Source organism: Macaca mulatta, chromosome 10, assembly GCF_049350105.2.
Source record: "Macaca mulatta isolate MMU2019108-1 chromosome 10, T2T-MMU8v2.0, whole genome shotgun sequence".
Taxonomy (NCBI): domain Eukaryota; kingdom Metazoa; phylum Chordata; class Mammalia; order Primates; family Cercopithecidae; genus Macaca; species Macaca mulatta.
Window position 1 is genome coordinate 33,062,481 of NC_133415.1, and position 13,196 is coordinate 33,075,676.

The 13,196-nt window shown below is 50.2% G+C and overlaps 1 pseudogene; it reads left to right on the forward strand.

The window, feature by feature from the left end:
* Positions 1–7,460: 7,460 nt before the first annotated feature.
* Positions 7,461–10,851, forward strand: LOC100429107 (uncharacterized protein C3orf38-like; annotated as a pseudogene).
* The last annotated feature ends 2,345 nt before the right edge of the window (positions 10,852–13,196 follow it).

Here is a 13,196-nt window from a genome sequence, read left to right on the forward strand (position 1 = left end):
GGAAATAGTGGCTTGGTTGTGAGAGTTAGATAGAGGGGGTGGTTGGGGGTATGGACTTGGGACTGGTTGATCTGCATGTGAATAAACAGGCTCCCAGGCAAGCTGTTCATCATCTCTAGGATTTAGCTGCCTCTGGGAGGGACTGTTTCTTCCCAGCCAGACTGGCCTCCCAAGATATCAAAACATCATAACATATAAATAGCATGATTAGGCCAGGTGCAGTGGCTCGTGCCTATAATTCCACCAATTTTCCAAGCTGAGATGGGAGGATTACTTGAGGCCAGGAGTTCGAGACCAGCCTGGGCAACAAAGTGAGGCCTCATCTCTGCTAAAAATAGAAAATTAGCTGGGCGTGGTGGTACGCACCTGTAGTCCCAGCTACTCCGGAGGCTGAGTCAGGAAAATTACTTGAGCCCAGGAGTTTGAGGCTGCAGTGAGCTGTGATCATGCCACTGCACTACAGCTTGTGTGACAGAGTGAGACCCTTGTCTCAAAAAGAAAAAAAAGATCATTAGTGCACACGGGCCACCTGTCCACAGCATCTGTCTGAGCACCCTGGGAGTTCCCAGGGAGTGTTTCCAAACCCTCAAAGGTGACACGTGTGAACAATAACTGGAAAACCTTTACTAGCAGGCCGTTGTGCAGACAGATGATCTCTGATGTTGGCTGAACTGGCTCCTGTGCAGACAAGCCCTGTCCGTTTGACTCTGGCCCCCTTGCCTCAGTTTTCTGGGCTTTGAGACCCAAAGTCCAAGAACCTCATCTTTTAATTCCTTTCCCTATTAACAGAACTCCACTCACTGCCTCTGTAAACCTTGTGCACCCCCAGCCCTGCCCTGCCTCACACCCTACGAGCACCTTCCAACTTCCTGGAGGCCTGGGGCCTCGCAGTGCTTCCTCCCGTGCGTTTCACTGAGGAGGGACTTGCTGAGTTGTGGGCTCCTGAAGACACCCCTGCAGGGAGAGGAGACTCTGGAGCTCACCAAGGCTTTGGGCAGTCTCCTGGCTGAGCATGAGGTCTGCTCCAAGCTGGGAAAGCCTTGGCCAGCACGGCGCCCTAGGTAGAAATTACTCCATGCCTGCCATTCCCATGTTAGGGCCCCTTGAGAATCACAAGGTCATGCCCTGGCATGCTTAGGTTGAAAAAGAATAACTCAAAGGGAAGAAGTTAGGAAAAGACCTACTAGAAGTACTATGTCACCTTCCCATGTTCAAGAACAGGCGCCTGAGATTCTGCTAATTCATGGAGCAAGGAGCCTGAGACCCAGCCCATGCAGGACGCTGGTCCAGATGTCTCTGCCTGAGTGCCAGAGTGAACACTGGCACACTGCGGCTCCTGGCCACTGTCCGTGGCTCCTGCTCACTGCCTGGGGCCCCTGACCACTGCCTGAGGTTCCCGGCCACCGCCCAGGGCTCCTGGCCACTTCCCAGGTCTCCTAACCAGTGCCTGGGGCTCCTCCTCCTCACTGCCCAGGGCTCCTGACCACAGCCTGGGGCTCCTGACCACTGCCTGGGGGTCCTGTGCAATACCCCAGGCTCCTTTTGCGCTTCCTGGAAGAGCAAAGTCATTGTTTTTGTTACAAAGTTGTCAGTTCATTTTAGTCACAGAGGTTTCCATTTTTTTCAGAACTTTCTCCTGGATGCAGACACAGTGCTGTCTTCCCTGGGGTCCCTCGGACCCTTCCCCACACGCACTCTGCCGGCATGGCTGAGGGTGCACAGGATATGGCGCTGAGTGAAATGCACTCCCTGCCCTGGAGGTGCTGAACGTGGCGGAGAATCCCCCCACGCCCCCACAGGGCAGATGCTGCATGGTAGGACAGACATGGCACATGGCTGTCTGACCCAAGACAGGACTGTGGATGAGGCCTAGGAGAGAGGAGGTGAGGAGGGCAGTTTTGAGGGCAGTGAGCTGGGCTTTGCAGACCAAGCAGGGTTTCACCAAAGAGCACCTGGGGCAGGAGGGAGTCAGCCTGGCCCTCTGGCCTCACAATCTCAATTCTGTTGAGTAGCCCTCTGCCTAGCACAGCTCAGGGGTGTCAGGTTCCGGCCTCCACCCAGTTCGGATGACCCCTGTCCCCCGCCAGTGACTGCTGAGGGCATAGTTCTGTGATTCAGTCCTGTGCAAGCCACAGGGAAGCCTACCACGGGGCTTCTAGAATGTACTTTTTATTGACGAAGAGAGCCATAGGAAGAGATGGCCTCTTCTTCCTGGGACACTATCACATCTGGTGTGAAGACTGAAATGGCAGTGGAGGAAAGCCAGCTGAGGATGGCAGAGCAGAGATAAGAAGATACCCTTGATATCATCATGGGTCCAAGGAGTCAGGGGCCTCCCACCCTGGGCTTCCCCAATGTGAGGCCTAAACACCTTTGCTGTGTGAGCAGGGGAGGCGAGATTCTTCCTGCTGCCATGGGCAGCCAAGCCTATACAGCAGACCTGAGAAACAGATGTCCTGAGGCCAGGTCACAGGTTGTGCAGGGGTGTGGCTAGAGACGGAAGCATGAAGTAGGGCAAGGTGGGACCCAGAAAGACCTGCGATCATGCTCTTTGGGAATCAGGATCCCCAGAGGACTGCTCACGGCTGGCCTGAGCATCGACTCAGGTGGGAGGACCCTTAGAGCCCTGGGGCTATGGGATCAGAGGTCACAGAGAGCAGGGACAGGATATAGGAGGTGAAGGTGGCCTGGAACTCCCGGGGTAGAGCCTGGATGTGCATGGACCGAGGAACAGGGAGTTCAGAGCCCAGGGCATCCTTCTAAGGCTGAGACTTGAGTCGGTTCGTAGGTGAAAGAGATTTAAGCTGCAAGAGATGAGGCAAGGGAGGCTGGTGTTTGTGGGGTGAGGCCCACGGGTGGAGGGACAGGCCTGGGTTCTCTTTCACTGGGCCGGAAGCTGCCAGAGGGATCCGGTGAAGAAGAGAAGAAGCTTGGTCCTTCACTCTTTCCTGGGCATCTGAACCCTGTTCTAGAGTAAGGGTCCGGAACCGTTTTCTGTGCAGGGCCAGAGAGAATATGTTTCAGACCTTGCAGCAGAAGAGGCAAAACTGGAGATACCATGTAGGTACTTACATCACAAGAGAGAAACACATTTCCACACAATTTTTATTGACGAAATTAAAATATAATAACTGTACAGTTTTTCATAAGATAGCTCTACTAATGAGAGGAATGGAATTGTTTTTAAATTATTTAATTTGTGGTAGAATACACATAACATTCACCACTCTGACCATTTCTAAGCATGCAGTTCAGGGGCAATAAGTGCATTCACATTCGGCTCTCACCACCACCCACCTCCAGGGCTTTGTCGTGTAAAACCGAGACTGTCGGCCAGGCGTAGTGGCTCACGCCTGTAATCCCAGCACTTTGGAAGGCCAAGGCGGGTGGATCACGAGGTCAGGAGATCGAGACCATCCTGGCTAACATGGTGAAACCCCGTCTCTACTAAAAATACAAAAAATTAGCTGAGCATGGTGGCGGGCGCCTGTAGTCCCAGCTACTCGGGAGGCTGAGGCAGGAGAATGGAGGAACCCGGGAGGTGGAGCTTGCCGTGAGCCGAGATTGCACCACCGCACTCCAGCCTGGGCAACAGAGTGAGACTCTGTCTCAAAAAAAAAAAAAACCAAGACTGTCCCATTAGACGCCAACGCTCCATCCCCACCTCCCCAGCCCCTGCCAACCATCATTCTGCTTTCTGTCTCTAAGGATTTGACTACACAGGGTACCTCATATAAATTGAATCATACAGTATTTGTCTTTTGTGTGATTGGCTTAGATTGGCTTATTTCACTGAGCATAATGACATCAAGGTTCATCAATATAAGGGCATGTATCAGAATTCCTTTCCTCTTTGAGGCTAAATTTTCCAGTGTATGTGTAAACCACATTTTGTTCATCTATTCATCTGTTGACTGACACTTGGGTTTCTCCACCCCAAGCAACCTAAGTTAGGTTGGCTGTTGTGAATGATGCTGCTGTGAACGTAGGTATGCAGGTGCCTCCTGGAGACCTTGCTTTTCGAACCTTTCGGGTATACTGACAAGTAAAATTGCTGGATCACATGGTCATTCTAGTTTATTTATTTTTTTGAAACAGGGTCTTGCTGTCACCCAGGCTGGAGTGCAGTGGTACAATCATGGCTCACTGCAAAACCAAACCCCTTCGCTCAAGTGATCCTGTTGCCTCAGCCTCCAGAGTAGCCGGGACCACAGGTGCATATCACCTTGTATGGCTAATTTTTTTTTTTCTTTTGTAGAGACAGGGTCTCACTATGTTGCCCAGGCTGGTCTTGAACTCCTGGCTTCAAGGGATCCTCCCGCCTCAGCCTCCCAAAGTGGTAGGATCACAGGTATGAGCCACCATGCCTGGCCCTATTTTTAATTTTTTGAGGAATCCCCATACTGTTTTCCATGGTGGCTGCACCATTTTGCATTCCAAGGAACAGTGCAGAAAGGTTCTAATTTCCCACAACCTCATCAACACTTGTTATCCTTGGAATTCTTTTTTTGTGTACAGGAGAAACTTTGCTTAATCAAGATTCAAAACTAGTGTTTCCTGTCATCAAGTTGAACTGTTCTTCTGTTAGCACTGGTCTGTAGTGAGAGTTTATGTGTTTCTCTTTTCTTTATGACTCAAACATTTTCTTTCTTTTCAACTTCTATTTCTCTTAGGCCCTTGTCTGTTTATTTGCTCCTGTTTTTCTTGTGTAATGTTCATCTCTAAAATGAAATTTATTTATTTGTTTATATATATATAGTGTTGCTCTGTTGCCCAGGCTGGACTGCAGTGGCGCAATCTCCGCTCACCACAAGCTCTGCCCCCCGGGTTCACGCCATTCTCCTGCCTCAGCCTCCCAAGTAGCTGGGACTACAGGTGCCCGCCACCACGCCCGGATAATTTTTTCTTTTTGTATTTTTAGTAGAGACGGGGTTTCACAGTGTTTGCCAGGATGGTCTTGATCTCCTGACCTCGTGATCCGCCGACCTCAGCCTCCCAAAGCCTCCCAAAGCCTCCCAAAGTGCTGAGATTACAGGCGTGAGCCACCGCGCCTGGCCTGAAATGCTATTTAAATGTTCATTATAACCCTTCCCTAAATTCTTGCCATTCATTTTGGATTTTTAAAAAGTTTTAAGTTCAGAGAAATGTATGTATGTTGTCACGTATCTTGTATCAGTTTCTTACTTGTTTAAAGTTTGTTTGCACATGATTGGGGCATAGTTTTCATCCATTTTACATTATTCGTCCTATTTTCTTTTATAAAACACTTATAATCCTTTGCGTAGGAGTTGACCTTGAAATTTGCATCCTTAAACTTAAAGGAGGGTGCCCCTCCCTGCGGCCTGCCAGCGTCTGTTGCGCTCCTCTGCTCGTTTGGCAGTCCGCCGCCTCCCTCTCCTTGCGTCCTGGTTCAGCTCTGCTAGGTATTATCTTCCCCTCCCCACCCCTCTGCCACGCCCCCCAGCCTCCCCCAGCACTTCCCCCACCACAGATGCCAAGACCTCATGGATTTGCCCCGAGGCCGCGGTCTCCCCTCACTAGGTTGTAGATTCCATCGTGGGCTTTGGTTTCACTACCTGGGTTCTGGTTGCCCCCTCTATTTTTATACAGAATTCAGGGGAAATCAAAATCAAATCAATACCTTCCTCACCCTGCTCACCTTGTCAGAAGTTCCTCTTGCTTTCAAAAGGCTGTGCCCCTCCCCTGGGAAACCCGGGGCTTAGGTCTTTAGGCTTAGGGATGGGCTGGGCTCCCGGGCCTGCAGCGGAACCTCTTCCCCTTGGTTTCCCGAGCTAGGAATGGTTGTGTGCCCGGCGCCACTGCCTGAGGCTGCACGCAGAAAGAGCTGGGCGTTTGGAAGCTGGCAAGGGCCACTGAGTTTTGCTCACCGTTGCCGTTCAGTCGTGATTTATCTACAAATGCTGGCTCCTGAAGGACAGAATCCGTGTGTGTGTTCGTCTGCCGGGGCTGCCGTGAAGTACCCCAGGTTGGGCGGCTTAAACAACAGACACCTACTCCTCGCAGTCCTGGAGGTTGGAAGGGTTGGTCCTTCTCAGGCCTCTCTCCTTGGCTTGTTGATGGCCGTTCTCTCCCTGCGTTCTCACTGAGTCTTTCCTTTTCCTCTGTGCCTGTCTGGGTCCTAATCTCTTCTTCTCCTTTGAGACTGAGTTTTGCTCTGTCACCCAGGCTGCAGCACAGTGGCATGATCATAGCTCACTGCAAGGCTCAAGTGATCTTCCCACCTCAGCCTCCCAAGTAGCTGGGACTACAGGCATAGTCCCAGGCTAATTTTTGAATTTTTTGTAGAGACAGAGTCTTGCTATATTGCCTGGGCTCAAGTGACCCTCCCACCTCAGCCTTCTGAGTAGCTGTGACTACAGGTACACAACACCACACCTGGCTATTTTTTGTTGTTGTTGTTAGAAATGGGATCTCACTTTGTTGTCCAAGCTAGTCTTGTGAGGTAAAGCCAGCTGGGCTTCTCGGTGGGGTCGGGACTTGGAGAACTTTTCTGTCTAGCTAAAGGATTGTAAACACACTAATCAGTGCTCTGTATCTAGCGAAAGGTTTGTAAATGCACCAATCAGCACTCTGTAAAAATGCACCAATCAGCGCTCTGTGTCTACCTAAAGGTTTGTAAACACACCAATCGGCACTCTGTGTCTAGCTAATCCTGTGGAGACCTGGAGAACTTTTCTGTCTAGCTTAAGGTTAGGAAATGCACCAATCAGCGCTCTGTGTCTAGCTAAGGGTTTATAAACACATCAATCAGCACTCTGTAAAAAGAAACCAATCAGCACTCTGTAAAAACGGACCAGTCAGCACTCTGTAAAGTGGACCAATCAGCACTCTGTAAAATGGACCAATCAGCAGAATGTGGGTTGGGCCAAATAAGGGAATAAAAGAGCTGGCTACTCCCGAGCCAGCAGTGGCAACCCGCTGGGGTCCGCTTCCAGGCTGTGGAAGATTTGTTCTTTTGCTCTTCACCATAAATCTTGCTGCTGTTCACTCTTTGGGTCCGCACTACCTTTATGAGCCTTTGGGTTCGCACTACCGTTAACATTCACTGTGAAAGGCTACAGCTTCGCTCCTGAAGTCAAGTGAGACTACGAACCAACTGGAAGGAAGAAACTCTAGACACATCTGAACATCTGAAGGAGCAAAGTCCAGACACGCCATCTTTAAGAACTGTAACACTCCCCGGAGGGTCTACAGCTTCATTCTTCAAGTCAGCGAGACCAAGAACCCACCAGAAGGAACCAATTCTGGACACAGTCTCAAACTCCTGGGCTCAAGCGATCCTCTCACTTTGGCCTCCCAAAGCACTGGGATTACAGGCCTAATCTCTTCTTATAAGAACACCTGCCATGACTTCTGTGTGTGTTGCCAAGGCACGGGCCTGGTGGACTGTAGGGGCAACGTTATTGCCATTGTCCTCTCCCTCTGTCCCGGGAGTCGAGATGTCAGGACTCAGCTCTCCAGAGATGGAGGGCTGTCGTAACCTACTTGGGCTACTGGACAATGAGGAGATTCATGGCCCTGTGCAACACCGACACCAGTTGCCTGGTGCAGCCCGAAGACCACCAATGTAAGGGCAGAGCTGTGCCATGGAAGGCAGCCACCCCATCCCAAGCCTCACGCTGACCCCAGGTCACTGGAGCCCAGGAGTGGAGGGGGTTCGAGGCCTAGCACCCAGATAGTCTCAGACCCTGCTTAGGCAGAATCCTGGGGCACCCCGGCCACCATGGCAGATCCACTGCTCTGGAACTGATACGGAAATGCTGAGAAGGGAGGAGCATGGTCCCTTTAAATGATACAGAAGAGGGGAAGGGAAGTGCCCGGTAGAGGAGGGTGTGGTCCCTAAGCCTCCACCCCCACGAACATAAGTGAGGACAGGCATTTCCTGACCAAATGTTACATTTTCCAAGACCACCTTTGCTGCCACATCCCATCCTGCACCTATAAAAACCCAGACCCTAGCAAGACAGAGGCAGGAGCGGCTGGAAGTGGAGAGGAACACACTGGCGGAAGGACACGCAAGTGGCCGAATGGCAAGAGGAATGTGCTGACAGGCAGCAGCATGCCACTGACCACAGAATGATGTGGAGTTTGGCCGGGGGAGTCGGAGGAGTGCCTGGGCCACCCAGCGGCCCGACTCCAGGGGAAAACCATCTCCCTTCTGGTTCCCTCATCTGCTGAGAGCTACTTCTACTCAATAAAACCTTGCACCCATTCTCCAAGCCCATGTGTGATCTGATTGTTCTGGTACACCAAGGCAAGAACCCGGGATACACAAAGCCCTCTGTCCACGCAACAAGTAGAGGGTCTAAGCTTCCTATAGACAGCAAAACTAAAAGAGCAAACAGTAGCACATGCCAACTGAGGTTTCAGCTGTGAACATTCACCTCTAGACACTGCCTTGGGGTTGGAGCCCCGTGGCCTACCCATCTGTATGCTCCCCTAGCAGTGGGAGAAACAGGACACTGAAGAAGCGAACCACACCCCCATCCCACACCCTGCAAGGAACACAAGGGAACCTTTCCCGTTTTGGAACCACGACACAGGCTTGGGCAGCCGGGACCCCTGGGAGGTCGTGGTGGTGACAATGGCATAGCTTCTAGGATTATACATGTCATGGGCAGCACTTGCTGATTTGAGGGTTTGGAGTGCTGTTCATGCAATGTTAGTGGAGAGTCCAAGGGCAGAACTTCTGAGGCGTAAAAACTCCCACCAAAAAGTCACATTTAAGTACTTGGCAATACCAGGGGGTGGTTATACCTCCAGTTACTAAAAAACAGTCTTATTCAGCATACAAAAACAATCAGAGCCAAAATTGAAGGAAACACCAGAGCCAGTTAGAAAGACAGAGAACATCCAGCTCTTTCAACAGCAGGCAAAAGATTAAAAAGCTGAAAAGGTTGATTTTCATTGCCTGGGAGAATTCTGTCACCGGGTCTTTGGACTTCTTAATTCTCATAATTCTTTCCTGGGACCACCTCAAGATGAATAGGAACCACAGCATGATGTCCAGCTTAGGTTCTATTACAAGTCAGAACAAAACATGATAGACTGGCTGGGCATGGTGGCTCACCTGTAATCCCAGCATTTTGGGAGGCTGAAGTGGGTGGATCACTTGAGGTCAGGAGTTTGAAACCAGCCTGGCTAACATGGTGAAACCCCATCTCTGTTAAAAATACAAAAATTAGCCAGGTATGGTGGCACATGCCTGTAGTCCCAGCTACTTGGAAGGCTGAGTCAGGAGAATCACTTGAACCTGGGAGGCAGACGCTGCAGTGCCCCGAGATCACGCCACTGCGCTCCAGCCTGGGCAACCAAGTGAGACTCTTTCTAAAAAAAGAAAAAAAGAGGCCGGGCGCCGTGGTTCATGCCTGTAATCCCAGCACTTTGGGAGGCCGAGGTGGGCGGATCATGAGGTCAGGAGATCAAGACCATCCTGGCTAACACTGTGAAACCCTGTCTCTACTAAAAATACAGAAAAAGCCAGGCTTGGTGGCAGGCATCTGTAGTCCCAGCTACTTGGGAAGCTGAGGCAGGAGAATGGCATGAACCCGGGAGGCAGAGCTTGCAGTGAGCGGAGATCGCACCACCGCAGTCAAGCCTGGGCGACAGAGAGACTCCGTCTCAAAGAAAAAAAAAAAAAAAAAGTGATGGACTACCATGGGACAGAAATCATGAGTCTCCGTTTGCCATCACTAGTAAAAGAATTTCTTTTTCTCAGCCCAACCTAGATTCACGTGGACTGAAATGTGCTTATTCTCTTCATGGGCTGGTGATGGTTGGAACTGCTAGGATTGTCCATCGAGGGAACACTTGCTTGGGCATTTTTGAACAATTTTTTGGGCTCACCTGCTGCCCTTTTGTGGAGAATACTTGGAAAATCAAATTTATCAACCTGAGAATTGTTGGAGACAATTCCCTTGCTCCTGGAATTACTGAAACCCGCTGTTACATTTGAACAAGGTGGTCTAGAGGTCTTTCGTAATATAATCGCCTTACGTGGTACCAACACAGTATGACCTCATGTAAAGCAGGCATTGGTAGTGGAACTGGAGACCAAATTTTATGTAGTGGAAATGAGGCACTGCTGAACAAATGAGAACTGTGTTTACCTGACCCTCTAAAGCATTCAGTACCAGCAGTCTAAAACATCTATACGGAAACGCTTCCAAATACATCAGTAATGTCTAAGTGATTTTGATGTGAGGACTGATGTATTTTAGTTGAAATACCTTTCTGAACTCTAGACTTAGAGTTCATAGACATATTCTGTGAATACTTACCTATTTTTACCTGAGCTGCAGGAAATGTTCTGAAAGCTTAATGCAAATAAATCTTAGTTTAGATGTTATAGAAGAGAGAAGGAGAAGGAGAAGAAGACCCATTCTATGGGATTAGGGCCCACACTAATGACCTCATTTTAATTCATTCGGGTCTTTACAGGCCCGGTCTCCAAATACAACCACATTCTAAGGGAGCAGGGCTTAGGACTTCAACAAGTGAATTTGGGGGAACACAGTCCAGCCCATAACAACGTTGTAATTCATTTCATATGCCCGCAGCACCTGACACATAACACGCATACACACAGATATACCGAAACAGGGGGCGCGTTGCTACACACGACACCTGTCTGCAAACCGCCCTTCCCCGGTGAGTGTCCTTGAGCATGCTCGCCCGCCCCCAGTCCTCGTTTCTCCACTAGAGGGCAGCCAGCGCCTGTTAAAGAGGGCCCAGGCCTTTGCAAGGGGGCCACACTCAGCCACATTCTCGGTCGTTGCACATCACGAGCTGGAGGTTCTGAATTTTCTCTCTTGTTCCATGCCGTGCTAATGCCACTTAAGGTCCCTGCAGGCCCTGCGTCATTAACATGGGGTGGGGGCCCCTCTCTTGTCCTCAGCGAGGGGAGAGAACCTGGGGTCCCCAGAGCCCCCTTCTGTGAGTCTGTAGTCTCACACACACCCTGTTGAACAGGCACTGTGTCCGCAGCTGGAGAGGATCGCGGGTGCGCGAGAGGTGGGACAGATTCTACAAAGATTCAGAGAAGCCGGTGAACTCCAGTAGTGGTTTTACTGATTCTCTGCCATAAGACAGGAAGGGGCACCTCTGTTTCCTTTTCTCCTCCTATCCCAAATCTCTGGGGCCTCCAGCCTCCATTCTCCTCTCCAGCCGAGGGCTGTGAGGCGCTGCCTGTCTTTGGATGACTGCTGTGTGTAATGCTGGGAGCGCGCTGATCGGCCACATGACAGTCAGGCAATTAGGAGACGCAGGAGAGTCCCTGGGCCCCACTCTGATGCTTCTCCCTGCGGAATGCACCTTCTCCTCGCCTCACCACCTTCCGCAGAGGTGCTCTGCCAGGACTGCTGGAAACGAGCAGCCCTGGGCTCTCCGGTTCACAGCCAAGGGTGGACGTTGCCGGGCGGGAACTTTCAGCTCCCGTGCAGTGATATTCAATCCTGGTTCCAACAAGGGGCGGGTTTCCCCCCACACCATCAGGGTGTACACTCCTCCCACAAGAAAAGAGATTACAAGGGATAAAAAAATATATAGGTAGTTAGAAGGAATAAGTTCTAGTATTTGAAAGTAGAGTAGGAAAGTTATAGTTAACAATAATGTATTGTATATTTCTGGGGTTGTTTTGTTTTGTTTTGAGATGGGGTCTCGCTCTGTTGCCCAGGCTGGAGTGCAGTGGCACGATCTCAGCTGACTGCAACCTCCGTCTCCCAGGTTTAAGAGATTCTCCTGCCTTAGCCTCCCGAGTAGCTGGGATTACAGGCACCTGCCACCGCGCCCAACTAATTTTTGTATTTTTGTAGAGACGGGGTTTCCATGTTGGCCAGGCTGGTCTCGAACTCCTGATCTCAGGTGATCCACCTGCCTCAGTCCCCCAAAGTGCTGGAATTACAGGCATGAGCCACCGCGCCTGGCCTGTGTATTTCAAAATAACTAGAATTGGAATGTTCCCAACACAAAGAAAAAACAAATGTTTGAGGAGATGGACATCCCAATGACCCTGATTAGAACATTATATGTTATATACATGTATCAAAATATCATGTGCCCCAAAATATGTACAACTGTGAAATATGAATAAAAAAGAAAAGAGATCTATTACACAGCAGGGTGACTACAGTCAATAATAAGGTGTCGAACATCAACAGACGAATGGATGGAGCCAGTGTGGTACAGATACACCGTGGAGTGCTACAAAGCCATGAAAATAGAGTGAGATCCTGTCATTTGCAACAGCATGGATGTAATTGGAGATCATTGTGTTAAGTGAAATAAGCCAGGCACAGAAGGACTAACTTCACTCGTTTGTGGGAGCTGAAATTAAAATTCCCAGAGGCAGGTTTCACACTTCTAAAAGCCCCCTTCTAACTGCCTCATTCACAGCAGCATCATTCCCAAAGCCAAAAGGAGGGACCCACCCAGTGCCTCTCCACGGATGGGCAGGAAAACAAAATGTGGTGTAAACCTGCCACGGAGCATCACTCAGCCTTGGACAGGAAGGAACTTCTGACAGAGGCCACAACGTGGATGAAATGACATTCTGCTGAGTAAAACCAACCGGACACAAAAATTGCACGACTCCAATTATATGAGTCATCAAATTCCCAGAGACAGAAAGTAAAATCGTGGTTGCCGGGGGCTGGGGGAAGAAGACATGGGGAGTTTAATGGGCACGAAATTACAGTTTAGGAAGATGAAGACCTTCTGGAAATGGGCAGTGGTGCTGGTTGTGCAATGATGTTAATGTTCTTCATACTACAGAATTGTACACTTTAAAATGGTTAGAAAGAATGGTAAATTTTATGTTATGTATATTTTACCATGATTTTTAAAATGACCACCAAAGTTACCCCTTCCAAATGGCAGTACTCCATCAGGAAGGCAGCCTCGAGGTCTAGGGGCTGGCATCGGCCCACGTAGCTTGGCAAGGGATTCTGCACCCTGGAGGAAGACACACAGTCGGCAGCAGTGGTCCCAAGACTGGCGCATACCATTGGGGAGCATCATGCCCAGGCCCAAGAGGGACAAGGCCTGGTGCCCTGGAGCCACCTCAGCTCTGACCAGGCTCCCTTCTCCCAGAGACAGGGTGAAGCTGGCCTGGACATGGCCTGGGGTGCCCTCCATGACATAGCGTTCACATACTTTCATGCTATGGGTTCACTTCG